The 19,151-nt window shown below is 36.0% G+C and overlaps 1 pseudogene; it reads left to right on the top strand.

Moving 5' to 3' along the window:
- The first annotated feature begins 7,910 nt into the window (after nt 1-7,910).
- Nucleotides 7,911-8,306, top strand: LOC141520087 (small ribosomal subunit protein eS17-like; annotated as a pseudogene).
- The last annotated feature ends 10,845 nt before the right edge of the window (nt 8,307-19,151 follow it).

Genomic DNA, 19,151 nt, shown 5'->3' with positions numbered 1-19,151 from the left:
TAGAATGATCGAACTTTTTTCACAACTCTACCAACTTTAATATAGGTATTTTCCTACAGTCCCTCCAATATTGTAATTTTTTTTTCTTTGTTAGTCTGAAAGGTGAGGGGTTGGAACCTCAAACTTGTTTTAATGTGCATTTCTCTTATTATTAGCGATTTAGAGCATTTTTCATATTATGATAGCTTGGATTTCTTCCTTTGAAAATTGAGTAATCATGTCCTTTGATAATTTATTTATTGGATATTGATCTTATAAATTTGAATTAGTTTGTTATATGTTTTGGATATGAGACTTTCATTAGAGAAATTTTTTTTGGGGGGTTTTACAAGGCAAATGGGGTTAAGTGGCTTGCCCAAGGACACACAGCTAGGTAATTATTAAGTGTCTGAGGTCGGATTTGAACCCAGGTACTCCTGACTCCAAGGCCCATGCTCTATCCATTGCACCACCTAGCTGCCCCTGATTAGAGAAATTTATTGCAAAAAAAATTTTATAACAATTACCTTCAAATTCCTTCTAATTTTTATTACATTAGATTTATTTGTACAAAATTTTTTTAATTTCATATAATCAAAATCCATTTTATCTTGGGTGATCCTCTCTAACCTTTTATTTAGTCATGAATACTTCCTCTATTCATAGATTCCAAAGATAATTTCTTCCTTGCTTCTCTAATTTGTTTATGATGTGATCTTTTGTATTTATATTATGAATCCATCTGTAACTTATCTTGGTTTATGGTGTGAAGTGTTGGTCTAGACTTGATTTCTGCCAGTATACTATCTAGTTATTTCAAGTGTTTTTGTTGTTGTTCTTGCAAGGCAATGGGGTTAAGTGACTTGACCAAGGTCACACAGCAAGGTAATTGTTAAGTGTCTGAGGTCATATTTGAACTCAGGTCCTCTTAGCTCCAGGTTTGGGCTCTATCCACTGTGCCACCTAGCTGCTCCTATTTCAACTATTTTTTAAATCAAATAGTGACTAATTCATTTTTTGGAAATTTGGTACAGTCTTGAATAAAATAAGTTAATTCAGATTGTTTTGGCATATTTATTATATTGGTTAGACTTGTCCATAAACAATTAAGTTGCTCCAGTTATTTAGGTGTATCTTTATTTCTGAGAAGTTTTTTTTTTTAGGTTTTTTTTTGCAAGGCAGTGGGGTTAAGTGGCTTACCCAAGGCCACACAGCTAGGTAATTATTAAGTGTCTGAGGCCAGATTTAAACCTACTCCTGACTCCAGGGCTGGTGCTCTATACACTGCACCACCTAGCCGCCTCTTCAAAGAGTTTCTTATAGATTCATTTAGTTCCTAGGTGAATCTTGATAGATACATTCTTGAATATTTTATGGTTTCAGTAGTTATTTTGAATGGAATTTATCTTTCTAGTTCTTCTTCTGGGTTTTGTTATATATAATAATGCATAATATTTAGGTAAATTTATTCTATATCTTGACCTTTACTGTAGTTACTAATTATTTCAATTACTTTTTTTGTTGAGTCTACAGTTTAAGAATTACATCATATGATCTACAAAAGTGATCTTTGTTATTTTCTGTCTATGTTTATTTTCTCAAATTCCTTTTCTTGATTTATTGAAAAAGCTGGGATTTCTAGTACTATATTAAATACTAGTGGTGATAATGGGAATCTTTGTTTACTCCAAATCTGAACTAATCACTAAACATTTATTAAGAATTACAATGCTCCAGGGCAGCTAGGTGGTGCAGTGGATAGAGCACCAGCCCTGGAGTCAGGAGTACCTGAGTTCAAATTTGACCTCAAACACTTAATAATTACCTAGCTGTGTGGCTTTGGCCAAGCCCCTTAACCCCATTTGCCTTGCAACCCCCCCCCCCCACCAAAACAACTAAAAAAAAAACCCTAAAAAAATAAGAATTACAATGTTCCAGTCCTTGTAAGTGCTAGAGATACAAAAAGAAACAAAAGACAGTCCCTGCCTTCAAGGAGTTTACACTCTACTGGGGCATACAATATATTAAAAACAAGCTTTAGACAAAATAAATAGGAAATAATTAATAAGGGAAGGTACTAGAATTAAGAGAAATTGGGAAAGGCTTCCTATAAAAGATGCAATTTTAGTTGACACATTAAAGAAGAGAGGAAAGTCAATAGATGATGCTGAGGAAGGAGATCATTCCAGGCATTGCCTGGAGCTAAGAAATGATCTACTTCATCTGAAGAACAGTCAGGAAGCCAGTGTCACTAAACTGAAGAGTATTTTTAGTGATTTAAGGTATAATAAGCCTGAAAAGGTAAGAGGGGGTCTATTTTGTGAAGGGCTCTGAATGCCAAACAGAACATTTTATGGTTGTTCAGTTGTGTCCCGCTCTGTGAACTCATTTGGGATTTCCCTGGCTGAGATATTGGAGTGTTTTACCATTTCCTTCACCAGCTTAATTTACAGAGGAGGAAACTGAAGCAAACAGGGTTAAGTGATTTGCCCAGGGTCATACAGCTAGTTAGTGTCCGAGACCAGATTTAAACTCAGGAAGAGAAGTCTTTCTGCCTAACACTCTATACACTGTGCCATCTAGCTGTCCAGTGCCAAAAAGAGGATTTTATATTTGATCCTTAAGATGACTGGGAGAAGGGATGACATGATTGAACATGTGTTTGAAAAATCATTTTGGTGACTGAATGAAGGATGGATTGTAATGAGAAATCCTATTGGAAAGGCTTCTAACTTTTCACTTAACTATATAATATTTGCTCTTGGATTTAGATTTTCTGTTATCCTTATGAAAGATCCATTTATTTTTAGGTTTTGTAGAATTTTTAATTGAAATGAGTATTTAATTTTACCAAAAAGCCTTTTCAGCATCTATTGAAATAGTCATGGGGCTTTTACATTACTTATATTTTTAACATGGTTTATTATATTTTTAGTCTTCCTTACATTGAATCAACATTATTTTCCTGGTATAAAACCAACCTAGTCAAATTGTGTATAAACTTTCTTTTATGTTGTTCTAGCGTACTTGCTAATATTTAATTTAAAATTTTTGTATCAACATTCATTAGGGTTATTAGTCGCTATTTTTCCTCTCCTCTGTCTTTCCCTGGTTTAAATATCAAAGCCATATTTGTATTGGAGAAAGAGATTCTTAGAAGGGAATTTTCTTTTCTTATTATTGAAAACAGCTATTGGAATTGTCTTTGGAATTTATAGCTATTTCTTATGAGTTTGTATCAAATCAGTTTTTCCTTATCTTCTTTGCATTTGAAGACCCTGTCTTAAGCACTTTCAGGTGGAAATTCAAGCTCTGAGGGAGTCAACTATGATACTATGGCATGTACTACAGCATCAGGTAAATTACCACTCTTATGGGCTGAAAAAAACAAAGTTCTTTTTGCTTCAGATCAAATCCTTTTCAAATGAACTTCTTGGGAAATCAAAGCACTTTGTAGGAATGAAATTTTAATTAAAGGATCATTTGAGGAAGTAGCATTTGGTGCCCTATAATGAGAAATCCATTCTTTATCTCTTTCTGACATACTTTCCCTCCAAAAAATTTGGTCTAAAAGAAAAGGGATTACTAATTAAAATAATTAAAATCAAGAAACTTTCCTTATCCCAAAAGATAAGTTCTTATTTTATTAGCTCTTCATTAATTTTCTATGTCTAGGGGCAACTAGGTGGGGCAGTGGATAGAACAGCAGCCCTGGAGTCAGGAGGACCTAAGTTCAAATCCAGCCTCAGACACTTAATAATTATCTTGCTGTGTGACCTTGGGTAAGTCACTTAACCCATGGTCTTGCAAAAGAAAAAAGAAAAAAATTTCCTTTGTCTGAAATGCTTTCCCTCCTTATCTACAACTCTTGTAATTCTTAATTTTCTTCAAAGCACATTTCATTCAAAGCCACTATCAGGATGCCTTTTCTGATTCCCTGAATAGTTAGGTGGTATAGCACTTAGAATCCTTGACTTGGAATCAGGAAAACCTGAGGTCAACTCCTACCTCAGAGACTTACTGGATAAATCACTTAACCTTTGTTCCTCAGTTTCCTCATCTGTAAAATAGAGATAATAAAAACATCTATCTCCCAGGGTTGTTGTAAGGATCATATAAGATAACTTTGTAAATCTTTGAACTATCATTTAGCTATCATTATTTCCCCCTGCTCCCTCTTCAAGAATTGCACTGTATTTATTTTGCATTCATTTTATATTACTCATTGTGCATGTTGTATTCCCCTAGTAAAATACAAACCCCTTGAGGAAAGAGACCAATTGTTTTTAATTTTAGGGGAGAGGGAGAAACAGAGGGATGAGGTCTCTGTCACAATTTTCCAGAATGCTTAAAATCCTACTTGTTCTTGTTCTATGTCAGGCATTTTAGTTTTTGACATTTCCCCTATTCCAAAGACTATAATTTGAACAGACAGGAGAAAGTATTTTTTCTGCTAAACGATTCCTTTTTGGAAATTTAGTTTTAACCAGATCAACAAAACATCATTATGATGAGCTTTTGTCTGGAGCTTAGAAATTCTTCCATCAGACAGTAGTGAATTGTTCTCACTAATGATACACTACTCATTGCGACCTATACCACAAAGTAATTTTAAGCACAGGAGAGAAGAAACCCCAATATGTGGGTAGTAATTCCATCCAAGGCTTAACCACAATCTGTCATGTTTTGTTGGAATGACAATGAAGCAGATTTAAATTCTTATGTTTCCTCCAACTAAGTCTGCATTTATGACTTTAGGGAGGGTGAATTATGATTGATTAATACTGAGACATTGATTGGAGGACTCTGTTCTTCAGGGGGAGATGGACATATGTTCAATCTCCTCCTGACTATCTAGTGCAGGACCTGAAATTCCACCATTAGAGATTAATCCCTTTGTTCCTAGAAAAGTTTTCTGTTTTATATACTCTATTAAAATGCAAATAGCATTGGGGATAGATAACACTGAATGGAGGAGAAAGAAGACTAAAGAAAAGCTTCACTTACTTCAAAATTTTACTTAGTGGTGGTCCCACTTGACACTAAATTGTCATGTAAAAAATTTGCACTTGAAAAGTCACTTGTGAAAAAATAAATATGAATTGAGTATTGGAAAATTGCGTTATCGGAATTGTGAAAGCATTCTAGGATACGTTCTCAGATCTTAGAAATTGATCTATGGAATACTTAATTTTTTTTTCCTGTTAGAAAGATACTAAGATTATCTATTCTTCCCTTTCTCCCTGCTCTTCCTCACTCTCTATACTCTCCTTTCACCCTTTACTGTTCATCCTTTAGCTAGATTCTGTAAATATCTGAGACCAAAATGGTACTTCTAGTCTGAGCCAGAGTATTATTTGTGTTAGTTGTTTATTGAAATAAGTTCCTGGAAGAAAAATAAACGCACTCCATTGTCACAAGTTAAAGTTCCTTGAGATGTCTCTGTAATTAGCTGAATTTTTAGAAAGTACAGGATACTTCAGTCTTCTCTCATTCAATTAGGAGTCACATCTCCCTCCATGAATGTAGCATTCTGCACAGGGGTATTCTTCCCCCTCCTTGTATGGATGAGAGTGGCTATTACATAGGATAGTAATAATATGTATTCTTAAAAATCTTATCTTTAGACTCTCTAAATGTATAAATATTAGTTTTGTTGGTCCACCAGGAATTTGTAATGGATCCAAAGGCAGGAAGATCAATTGACCTCTTGAATTCTTCCAGAATTCTATTTGCTAAGGAGAAAATCTGCTGTGATTTTCTTTTGACTTGAGTCATGAATAAGTTCTCCTGCTAAGCACCTTTACATAGTTTTTCACTGGATAAAACAAAAGGATATTTTAACAATGTGCGACTGTAATGAGAAAAGATGGTGCATGAAGGGGATAAAGATCAATTTCAATAATAACAATCAGTGCAAAATTACTTTTCATGGAACACTCTGGCTCAGTTTTCTATAAAGGGATTTGTTTTTTAAAAAAGAAAGCAAAACCCTACCTAGCCTTGTCTAGACATCTTAATTTTCCAAGATGTTGGCAAGAGGAAGATGTCAAAGAGCTCCCATGGATTGTCTCCATCTGTTCTCTATCTGGCTTCCAGATGTAAAATACATAGGGAAAGCTAATACCCCTTTTTTTCTGGGGTGATGAAAAAAGTAGAGAAGTATCAAAACCAAATTTTCCATAGCCATTTAAAAAGTTATGAAATTTAAAATTTGTTTTCTGCTACTTCTGCCTTTTTTTGGGTCTTCTCACTTTATTTCCTCAGTGTCTACTACTGCTGTATGTGGTTTAGATCCTAAATGAAGGGTTGGAACCAACAAGTAACTTAATAGTTATATGCTGTAGGCTTGTATGCTGAGAGCCTGTTGCCTCAAATACCATTGACAGCCTGTAGACTTGCTTTCTTAATGTGGGGGAGGAACTGGAAGGAGGGGAAAAAATTTGAAACTAAGTAAATTAAGTATACACACACACACACACACACACACACACACATACACACACACACACATACACACACACAAACACACACACACACACACACACACACACACACACACACACACACACACACACAAATATGTTCTCCAGGTTAAGAAGATCAGATATCACAAAGAATCCCTAGAGTGCCAGACCAAGTATCCCAAACCAGTCAATCAGCATAATTTGTGAAGCATCTTTGGTCCTTATGTTTGCATATTAAATTGTCTAATATTCTGGAAGTTCACATTTCAGATGAGGAAATCATACTATGAATTACTAAATAAGGAAGAGCTGTCCAGCTGTCTAGGCACCTCATTTAACTTCCTACTTCTCTTTGTTAGAGAGAATTGCTTCCTCTCTCAGATTGCTTTTGAGGTTCCTTTTTAATAACAAACCAGGATCCAGGGGATTAGCTGTGGCAGAGAATAGAGGAACCCAATAATAGGAAAGAGAACTTCCCTGGTTTTCTTTCTTCCAGGGAAACCAAGCTGGGAGGAGAAGGGTTTTTTTGGTGACCTGGAAAAAAAATATTCCTATTCAAGGATGCCTATTGAAGGAAGTACTTTGGTTGTGAGAATCTTATTATGTGAAGTGGAGAGGACTCTTGGGTAGTGGCAGGAACTTGGTGGCATCAAATTCTACTAATGTTCTTCATTTTCGAAGTAGACCACATCAGGGAGGTGATGCCATGACAAACACAGGTGAATTGGATTTGAGTGAGGGGGTGCTGTGCTAAATTATCAGACTCACTTTCTTCTCCCGAGTCCTCTGGATCCAGTGGCCAGATATAAATCATGAGGACTGGAGATGGCCCTGAAGGTGAGACAATTGGGGTTAAATGACTTGCCCAAGGTCACACAGCTAGGAAGAGTCAAGTGTCTGAGGCCAGATTCAAACTCCTATCCTCCTGATTCCAGTTTCACTCCCTGTCTCTTCTGGAAATGGAGGAAAGCATTCCTGTCTTCCCACCAAGGTGGGATCACTGTCCTCCACCCATTCTCTACATCCAAGCAATCCTTTCCCTAGCATTTTATAAGGTTGAATGCATTGGAGTGATACTCCTCAAAATAGGCAAGGCTAAAAATTCTTGTGTCCCTGGATCTCATGGACTGGATCTTTTTTGGAACATTGAGGCAATTTTCTATTATTATCTAAGACTGTTGGGGAATCCTTTACCTGGCTACCAATGTTTAAAGGAGCCTGACAAAAGCAGGGGTTTAGATTCATTAATGTATTTTGTTGAGCAAACTGATATTTTTGAGGACTTTCAGAAACTCTTTCAAGTTCTCTTACAAAAGATTTATCTCTCACCAAAATTATGAGGAATAAAGTCTTTCCATTTCAAAAACTATTGGTGGAGGGGTCACTCTAGAGCAAAGGTTTTTAGCTTGGGGTCTGTGAACTTTAAAAAAAATCATTTTGGTCCCTTCACCACCTGGAGCCAACATGGATCATGTGAGAACCAAGACCGTGAAGAAAGCAGCACGAGTCATCATCGAAAAGTACTACAGTGGCCTGGGCAATGATTTCCACACCAACAGACGCCTGTGCGAGGAAATCGCCATCAAACCCAGCAAGAAACTCCACAACAAGATTGCGGGATATATTGCTCATCTGATGAAGCGGATCCAGAGAAACCCTATGAGAGGTATATCCATCAAATTGTAGGAAGAAGAAAGAGAAAGAAGAGATAAATATGTGCTTGAGGTCTCTGCTTTGGATCAGGAGATAATTGAAGTGGACCCTGATAGCAAAGAAATTTGGAAACTCCTGGACTTCGGCAGTTTGTTTAACCAGCCCACAGTTGGGATGAACTTCAAAACACCAAAAGGAGCTGTTTAATATTTACTTTGCCTTTCCAATAAACTTGGGAACCCCCTAGAAAAAATAATTTTGATAGCTATTTTTCAATAAAATTGGTTTCCTTTGTAATCTTAGGGTTTTATTTTATATATATTTAAAAGCATTATTTAAGTCCTCACAGATTGTCAAAGAAGTCTATGACATAATGAAGGTAAAAAATTCCTGCTCTAGAGAAAACATTGAATTCTAGATCGTGTAGGATTACCATTGGGCATTTTCCTCCTTAGAAATGCTCATCAAAGGGCCGCTAGGTGGCAGTGGATAAGAGCACCGACCCTGAAATCAGGAGTACTTGAGTTCAAATGTGACCTCAGACACTTAATAATTACCTAGCTGTGTGGCCTTGGGCAAGCCACTTTAACCCCATTGCCTTGCAAAAAAAAAAAAAAAAAAGAAATGCTCATCAAAGATCAAGATGTCATAGCTGGTGGATAAAAATGATAAAGATAGAAAGGTGTAAAGGATCTAAGGAAGAGTTCAGTGGTCCTGCTGATTTCACCTGGTCCTTTTGCTCTTTTTTCTAGCTATACTTGCAGACGATAAGCAGCATTAAAGAAGACTGGGAAGAGCCTAGTCCCTCTGACCCCACGGAATTCCTTGCTGGTTTTCTTGTTCTCTTGGAACTCTGTTTTATATAGACTCTTTGAATTCTGGAAATCCCTACTTTACAATCACCCCCTCAATTCCACCCCCCCACTACCAGGAGTTTTGTAAAGAAAATTTACTCCTTTTACAACTTTGATGAAAGATAAGCTCTTTCCAAGAGAATTTATTATTGGGTGTTGCCCCCAAATGAAAATATAGACTAACCACCAGGATTTTACAAATATGCAAATAAATTTTCTAACCGCGTCATATAGTTGCTTGGAGTCAGGGACTATGATCTACAACAGAAGAGCTAATTAACAGATTTAGACTTAATCCTGCTCAGAGTTTAAGACTATGTTTTTTTTTTTTTTTAGGTTTTTGCAAGGCAAATGGGGTTAAGTGGCTTGCCCAAGGCCACACAGCTAGGTAATTATTAAGTGTCTGAGACTGGATTTGAACCCAGGTACTCCTGACTCCAGGGCCGGTGCTTTATCCACTAAGCCACCTAGCCACCCCAAGACTATGTTTTTAAATAAGAGAAGCTTTAAATTTTCTTGTTAATAAAAAGACTTAATAATCACTGTACCAAAGTCATTCCCCAATCGATAAACAGTCAAAAGATATGAACAGGCATTTTTAGACAATTAAAGCTATATGTGAAAAAAATGCTCCAAAGTGATAAAAAAAATTATTGATTAGGGAAATGCAAATTAAAACAACTATGGGGTACCATCTCATACCTATCATATTTATTAAGATGATAAAAAAGGAAAATGATAAATATTGGAGAGGTTGTGGGAGGATTAGGACATTCATACCTTGTTGGTAGAGTTGTGAACTAATCCAACCTGCATGGAACTATGCCCAAAGAGCAATAAAACTGATCATACTCTTTGACCCAGAGATACAAATACTAGACTTATATCCAGAAGAAATCATAAAAAATGGAAAAGTCCCACATATTCCAAAATATTCTTAGCAGCACTTTTTGTAATGGCAAAGAATGGAAAATTGAGGGGATGCCAATCAATTGAGCAATGACTGAACAGGTTATGGGATATGATTATTATGGAGTACTATTGTTTTATAAGAAACCATGAATGGTTAGATTCTAGAGAAGCAGGGGAAGAATTACACAAGCTGTTGCTGAGTGAAGGGATCAGAACCAAGAGATATACACATTAATGTATGCATCAATAACAATATTCTGAGTTGATCATCTATGATGGATACAACTTCTCTCCAAAGTTCAGAGAGCTAGGACAATCCTGGAAGACCTGTTATGGACAACACCATCCATACCCAGTAAAAAAACCCCTCCAAACCCCAAAATTTCTCTTATGTTTTTCCTCCCTATCCCATGATTTTTTAAAATTTATTTTTATTAAAGATATTATTTGAGTTTTACAATCCCCCCCCCCAATCTTACTCCCCACCATGGAAAGCAATCTGTCAGTCTTTATTTTGTTTCCATGTTGTACATTGATCCAAATTGAGTGTGATGAGAGAGAAATCATATCCTTAAAGAAGAGACAAGAAGTCTAAGAGGTAACAAGATCAGACATTAAGATTTTTTTTTTTTCTGAATTAAAGGGAATAGTCCTTGAACTTTGTTCAAACTCCACATCTCCTTATCTGGATATAGATGGCACTCTCCTTTGCAGACAGCCCAAAATTGTTCCTGACTGTTGCACTGGTGGAATGAGCAAGTCCTTCAGGGTTGATCATCACTCCCATGTTGCTGTTAGGGTGTACAGTGTTTTTCTGGATCTGCTCATCTCACTCAGCATCAGTTCATGCAAATCCCTCCAGGCTTCCCTGAAATCCAGTCCCTCCTAGTTTCTAATAGAACATTAGTGTTCCATGACATACATATACCACAGTTTATTAAGCTATTCCCCCAATTGAAGGACATTCACTTAATTTCCAGTTCTTTGCCTCCACAAACAGGGCTGCTATGAATATTTTTGTACAAGTGATGTTTTTACCCTTTTTCATCATAGACCCAGTAGTTGTATTGCTGGGTCAAAGGGTATGCGCATTTTTGTTGCCCTTTGGGCATAGTTCCAAATAGCTCTCCAGGAAGGTTTATCCCATGATTTTCTTTCTTTTCCTTTAATCCTAATTCCTCATACACAAAATGACTAATATGTAAACATGCTAAACACAAATGTACATGTACAATGTTCACTAGACTGTTTGCCCCTGAGGGAAGGAAGAATGGAAGAAAAATTCTGTAACATAAATATACAAGTGGATAAATGTTGAAAAATTTTCATAACATGTAATTGGAAAAATAAAATAAAATATCATTAAAAAATAATCATTGTACTAAGTGTATGCCAGCAAATATTTAAAAATCAACTCTCTGGAAGAAAAAAATACACCATGTACCAATGACACACTTTTAAGTTTAATTGACATTATTCATGTTTTTTCTATCACTTTCTTGAGTCTAGACAATCAACAACAAAATCACATCAAACTAGGATCCAGTATGAGCCAGTTCGAGCATACCACTGTACTATACACTAGCAGATGATAGTATAGACTAGCAGATGTCCTGAAGAAGTTAAAGAACAGCAGATGCTAGCAGAGTGAACAATGCATCAAAAGACCAGCAGAAACATCCAGTGGAGTGACACAGTGTCCAGAAGATTGCAGCATGATAAAATGACCTATCATCTTGGGGACTCTATCATCTTGGAAGTATGAGTCACCCTGGCTGAATAGTTGTGCTACACAAGATCCTGTGTGTGTGTCCTTCCATACAATGTCAGACAGGTAGTGAGAGACAAAGGAAGTATTTGACCTCAGGTCTTCTGTCTTTAAAAAAAAACAACCCAAGGTTCTTTTCCAAGCTGCCTCATATATTCTCTTCTTAATGTACATTGTTTATGGCGGGGAAAGGAAATCTATGTCACATAATTTTCTGTTCCATTTAATTAAATACTTTTTCTTTGAACTAGTATGTTATTTCTGATTATTTTAATCAAAAGGCTCTTGAGCTAAGGATTTAGGGATTCTAGCCTTTGCTTACAATGTGCCTTGAACCAGAGTCAGCATTCAGGGGCTCATGTGAGAGGGGTCTGTCTATGTGTGCTACTCTCAAACATTTGCCTTGGAGGCAGAGAGGGTTCAAAGGATCAAGAAGTCAAATAGAAATATAGTTAGTTCTTGGTCTTAATAAATGGTTAGGAATATTTTTTGGTGGCCCTTCTTTCTTTCTGCCTCACATTTCTGCTGGGATCTACTACTTCCTATGTCCAATTCTCTGGTGGTTATAACAGCAGCATAGCATATATAAGGAACATTGGCCTTGAAGAATCTTAGTTCCAAAGGTGATTCTACTATTTACCACCTATGTGACCTTGAACAAGTCACTTTCTCTGAGTCTTCTTATGTTGAATGAGAGGACTGTGAGTCTCTTATGACTCTAAATTTACGGTCATATAATTTGGTTTAAAGGGTCTTGCCCCTTTGGTTTTTAATGGCTTGTATACTTTATGCTAGAGGAGGAAAAGAGAAGTGGTATCATTAGCAAAGAATTTAAGTAATAGGTAGAATTGATGATATATTCCAACAAGAAATTGAAAGCAAGATTTCCAAATGAAAATATTTGTTGTGGATAACACAGAGGTAGATAATTGAGAATTGTTGCTACATTGATTACAAAGTCATCCCTTTAAAAACCTTTTTCTTGCCATGATTTAAATAGTAAATGTGACAATTACCAAGAGATCCAAAGAAATTATGTTGCTAGGAAACCAAAAAGGGTTTATACTTTTTTGAGACAAGTTTCCCTTTGCCTTTACATATTTTTCCCCAGGCTTCTATCACCTGTCATCCATAACTTCTTAATTCCAGCTGTAAACATTTCACAAATTTGCAAAATTTTTCTTTCATAAAAAAACCCAAATTGGAATTATGACCACCAAATCCGTTTAGCAATATCACTGTTTTTGCTTCTTTGAAGCAATGAAGCATAAAAGAAGATTCTTGCAATAGTTTGGTTCTATTTTGAATGTTTTGGGGGTAAAACATCTGGACAAAGAGTAGCTTATGTCAGTTTTTGGGTATACCTGAGTAAGCCACTGGATGACTGAATTTTATCTTTTTTTATCCAGATATCTTGGCTTTGTATTGAGAGACTTTGTGACAATCTCAAGTGTTCCAGGCTGAAAAGGGAGATTGGATTATGAATTCCTTTTTTAAATAGCATAAGAATTTGAAAATGTTCCTAAATTACTTTAGTGCATTTAGATTCTGAAACTAGCTCTTCATCTTTTGATTAAAAACAGGTATAATATCTGTTTGATAAAATCTTATATCCTCTAAAATCTTAATATCCTACCCTGAAAACTCATGACAGCCTGGGGGGAGTGATGATTCTTGAAGGCATATTGATAGTTGCACCAAACCTGAAAGGAGAGAATTATAGAATCATCCATCTCAGTATTAGAAGGGGTCATCTGACCTGACATATACCTGAATCTCCTCCACAAGGAACCTAACAAGAAGACATCATCTGACTTTAACACAAAGACCTTTAATATGAACCTCTGACTCCTGAGCCAACCCAATTTCACTTTTGATAGTTCTAATTTTTACAAAGCTTTTCTTTTTTTGCAGATATAAATCCACCTCTCTACAAATTTCACCCAGCAAAATTCACCAAATTTCTCTTCTCTAGAATAAAGGAAGAAAAATTCTTGAAAATATAATTTCCTTTCCCCTAACCCTTTAAAATAGGTATTCTTTAAACTTTCTTTTCTCCAGGTTAAATGTCTACACTTCATGCAATTAATTCTCATATGTCACAATCTCAAGGCCCTCCACTGTTCTTGTCACCCTATTCTGGAAGTTTACTAGTTAACAATGCCCTACTTAAGATGTGGTATTCTAGGAGTGGTCTGACCAGGGTATACTATAATGAGGCTGTCATCTTCCTTAGTTGCGACATCCTGCCTGTCTTAATGGCACCTACGATCACATTAACTTTTTTGATTTCTATATAATGCTCTTTATCTTGAGTTTGCAATTCATTCTTCTTTCCCTCTCCATATTTTTCAGATGGCAGTTGTTTGGCCATATCTCCTCTGTCTTGTGCTTATGAAGTTCATTTTTTGAATGTAATTGTAAGATTTTTGCATAAATCACTGTGATAGGACAAATATATCCCTGATAGAACTTTCTTTATCCCACTCACAGCATAGAGAGATTTTACTTAAAAGAAGCTGTTGGACTCCCTTGGCCTTTGTGACTGATTCCAGCTTCCCTGTTGAAATTTCCTTTCCACTTTTAACGCCACCAAGGCAACTTACCCAATTTGGAGTAGACCTATGTTGAAACTGCTTCTGGAAATTGATAGACCCTACTTCTCTAACACAGCTTTTTGTCTTCTAAGGGCAAAAAAAGTCTTAGCTTTGCAGAGTCTAACCCTATTAGACTTGGTGGATTGATTTCTGAAGCCTACTTAAGTAAAATTGTCCTGCTCTACTGAGTAGATAGATGTTTTTCCATATGGGGATGAGGAAGGCAACTTCCAGAGAAGCTAAGTACCACTGTATCCTTGTTGCATATCCTTTCTGTATTAGGGCAAACCTCCTTGGGTTAAATATTCAATGACTTCTGAGTGCCTCATTGTGTCCCAGCATCTGAACTAAGAGATTGCTGGCATTTGAATTAAATTTTATCTTTCAGAAATATTGGTCCCAATGTTCAATCCTATAGAAATCCTTATGGTATTCAATAAGCTTCCTATTTATTTCAACTCAGTGAACATTTATTAGGCATTTGTTATATAACAGGTTCTACATTAGGTATGGACCTCACAAAGACAAAAACCGTCACCCCCGAATTCACAGATCAATAGATCCTACTGGATCTGATACCTCCTAGCTCTGTTATATGAAAATTTGATAACATATCATCTGAAAATGTCCTAGTTTTTGTTAAATAGCAGAATAGATCAGCTAATTGGTGCTTAGGTTCAAGTTATAAGGTGCTAAAAATGACTTAATGAGAGGAATTTATGGTACTAGAGATGCTAATTGAAGGATCTATCATGAAGATCCATTTACCACCAGCTCTGAAAATGGCAGACTCAATAGTCAGGATTGTTGTACCAAAGCTTAAGCTTCCCTCCATCTGAGAAATTGTAGATATTTAGCATGAAAATATAATCAGCTTCACTGATATCAGATATGCTCAGTAACAGGCAGGACATTGCCCTGATGCCAACCAGGCTGGCATCTCCTTTTTTGTCCATTAATGCCCTAGTAGGACATCAAGTCCCTAAAGGCAACAACTAGTCCAGGCTACTTGGTGCAACAGTATTTGATCAGTTCCCTAAGGGGCCCCAATTTTGACCTGTGTGTGCTGACTTCATACAAGTCTGGTCATTTAGCAGAGATCCCCAGAAATGGGGATTTCTTTTTTTCAGTTAGCTGTTTGGGTACATAAAGCGATTCATTTTACTATTGGTAATTAATAAGATGTGAATTCTATCTATAAAAGAAAAACAATATATATCACGTCCTTTCTTCTTCCAAATAGGAATTGACTAAACATAAATTCTAATAAATCTACCCCTAGACTGATGGTACTCTTTATTTCTCCTGAGATGCTCTTGGGCAGCACATCTTCAGGATTCAGTTAGGGACTGGAGCAAATGATATATAAAAAATCTAATTTTGGGGAAGTGGAGAGAGAAGGAAGGAGATCGAGTAAGATGGTTTCTGAGGAGGAACTAAAGTAAATAAGTAACTTGAAGCATGACTAATTGACCATATACAGATAGTCCATGGATTTAGAATTAACTACTATAATTATTATTATTAAACAACATGGGGGAGGTGCAGGCCCCTGGGTTACTCCACCAAAGATCCCATACCATATTGACATCAATATAATATTATCAACAACATAATTCTTTGGGTTCAATCTTTAAATCAATTAGAAATCCACTAATTTTTTTCATCAACCAAGCTACAGCTTTCCATTTTGTCTTCAAAAAGAATATAAGAGACTTTATTACTTTTCTAAAAATCTACAAATGTAGAAAATGGTGTCTACAATATAACTCTGATCTATCATTATGGTAATTTTATTAAAAATCAATTGAGGTCAGTTTGGCATGCTCTGTTCTTGATCAATTTATAATTCTCTTTGTAAACCCTGTTTTCTTTTCTAGATGTTTAATAATAGTCTCTTTGATAAGATGTTCTAAAAATTTGCCAGGAATTTAAGTCAGGATTATTGGCAGATGCACATTAACAATATTTGTAAAGTACTTATCACACTTAGTGTCTATCATTTAATAAATTTAATTATTTATTTAATAAATATTTTCCCCTTCTTCCCTGCTTAGTAAATATTTTTATTCAATTCATATATTGTTTAAATTCCATTCTTTTTTCTCTTTTGAAAATCAGGGCAACCGTTTTTTCTCTTGTCCCTCAGAATTTCACCTAACTCTATTATTATTCAAGGATCAATGAAAGTGACTCAGAAATCACATTGTCCAGTTCTTTTACAACCTAAGGATGTTGTTTATTTGGGCCAATATTTCACCAAGTGCCACTGACTTCTTTCTAATTATCTTTTTTTTTTAGGTTTTTGCAAGGCAAATGGGGTTAAGTGGGCTGCCCAAGGTCACACAGCTCGATAATTATTAAGTGTCTGAGCCTGGATTTGAACCCAGGTACTCCTGACTCCAGGGCTGGTGCTTTATCCATTACTCCACCTATCCGCCCTCTAATTATCTTCTTCCTTATTTTTAGTTTAAACTCTCAGTCATTTTTTGCTGTCCTTTCTAGTCCACAAATAATTCTTAGCAGAGACAAACAGAAAAATAATAATTGTGTAGTTTTACCTTTTACTCTTCATCATCTCACCTGCCCTTAGTTATTGCAATACTGTACTTTCTTGATCTTCCTTCCCCCCCATTATAACTTCCTTCCAATCTCATTTGATTTGTTTCTCTTTGTGTTTAGAATTTAATTTTTGAAGAGCTTCCCCTACCTCCTGTAAATTTTTAGTAAATGATATATTAATTATCCTTTTTCCCTAAACACTTTGAAATATACTCTTTCTAGATCTAGTGTGCATGTCATATTATACCTGACTTTCCTCCCTTCTAATAAGAATTCTAAGATGAAGTGGTCCTTCCTTCCAAGGGATCCCTTTTTCTCACTTTAACAACCAGTTTTTCCTTGTTGACCAGAATCAAATCCACAAAAGCAACTTTACTCATCTTACATACCACCATATAAAAGATAAAATTACTATTATAATTAAGGAAAGCTAAGAATTCATTAGTTGTCCTGTTTTTGGTTGATAGCTATTGGAGAGGTTTGGATAATTGAAGCCTTGTCTCTTATCACTATCATGTAATGCTTCTATTTCCTGAATTCCCATTCTATATACTTCTGTTCAGGTAGTCTGAGGTATACTGTCAAGATTAAATAATTTCTATTTCTTTCTTCTCTTAAATAGTTTTCTTGACCAGGGTGCTTCACTCTGGTTCCTGGATTTTTCTTATGTGAGATTATCTTTCTAATATATAATACTTCTCTGCTTCCCCCCCAACCCCCAATCTATTCTATTTATTTTGAATAAAGTATGTTTTCCCAAGGTCATGTTATAGCTGCCTGCCAAGTCTTGGTAACACCAATGAGGTCAAATTTACTTCCTTGCTTTAAGAACTCTTTTTTAGTTAGTCATATGTTCTGCATTTTTGTATGAATATCTCAAGTGGTGGGTTTTACTGTATTTCCCTTTTTTGTATTTTATCTTATCAGAATTACTAGAAATACCTATTGATATCTTTGAATTATTGGGGGATAACCTCTTCATGCTATATAACCAGGAAAATTTCAGTCAGTTTTAGGATGAGTAATGGATCCCCTACCTTGTAGATCTCAACTGGAATAGAATCAGCACCAGGTGCTTTGCCACTTGAAAGGAGTCTAATGGCATTCAAAACCTCTTCTTCAGTTGGAACTTCAGCTGAGTACTGATTGATTTCAACTTCAGGTAAATGGTCAATGACTTCTACATTGATTGATGATGATCTGTTAAAAACAGTATGGAAATGTTCAATCCATCTCTCTAGGATCATGTCCCTATCATTAAAAATGTGGGTCCATCAGCATTGAGTAGTTGAGATGCTCAGTATGTCTTTGGCCCATAAATAGCCTTTGGGTCATCATAAAAGCATCTCTCTCTCTCTCTAAGCTTCGCTTGTACTTTACTTTTGATAGAATTAAATACCTTCTTAGAAAGGAATCAACCATCCTGCTGGGAAACCCTGTGGAGTTCTTGTTTTTCATTTAGCAGCTTCTGTATTTCCCCATCATTTTCATCAAACAGTCTTGGTGTTTCCAAGAATTCTGACCCAGATGAGCAAATGCAGTATATCAGATCTTTGAAAGCTGTCTATTCCTTTTCTGCTCCATTGATGCTAATTGTGTTTTGGCTCAGTTTTCCCTCCAAATTAGCAACAAACTGTTCCCATTCAGAAAGACAATCTAATCTCTTGATCTTAATTCTTCTAGTATTCATTTTGCCTTGGGGCCACTGCTTTGGTTGAATATGAATATTTAGTTTAGAGAGGATGAGCCTGTGATCAATCTAGCACTCTGCATCACACATTGCCTTTGTCACTCTCACATCCTAACTGTCTCTTCTCCTTACAATCACATAGTCTAATAGATGCTAATGTTTGCTAGGAGAGTACAGCCAAGAAGTTTTATTGTATTTAGGTAAATGGAAGACAGTATTTGTGATGAGGTCATGAGATACTCTTTGCTGAGGCTTTTTCTAGCTTCATTCCTCCCAAGGACTAATAGTCTGAACCTACTCTAGCATTAAAGTCATACAGAATTATATATAAGCTTGTCCTCTTTTGGTACGTTGATGATGAAGGTCTCTAAGTCTTGATAAAATTTTTCTTCATCAATGTTTGTCATGGTGGGAGCATGGGCACTGATGATGGTGGCATGGCATTTTTTCTGGAAGTGGCACTCTAATTATTATGAGTCATTTACTCCTTTTGGTAGGCATTCAAGAATGTTGACTAGATTAGTTTTGATTGCAAAACCTACCCCAGCTTCACAGCATTCCCTTTCACTGGAGTCACTCCAGAAAAATGTGATTCCAGCTCCGACTTCAGGAAGCTGACCTTTATTTCCCAGACTTGTTTCACTCAGGGCTGCTATTTGGATACCATAC

The sequence above is a fragment of the Macrotis lagotis genome, chromosome 4, assembly GCF_037893015.1.
Source record: "Macrotis lagotis isolate mMagLag1 chromosome 4, bilby.v1.9.chrom.fasta, whole genome shotgun sequence".
Classification (NCBI taxonomy): Eukaryota; Metazoa; Chordata; class Mammalia; order Peramelemorphia; family Peramelidae; genus Macrotis; species Macrotis lagotis.
Note: the sequence above shows the minus strand (reverse complement) of the source record. Positions and strands in the feature narration are given on the sequence as shown.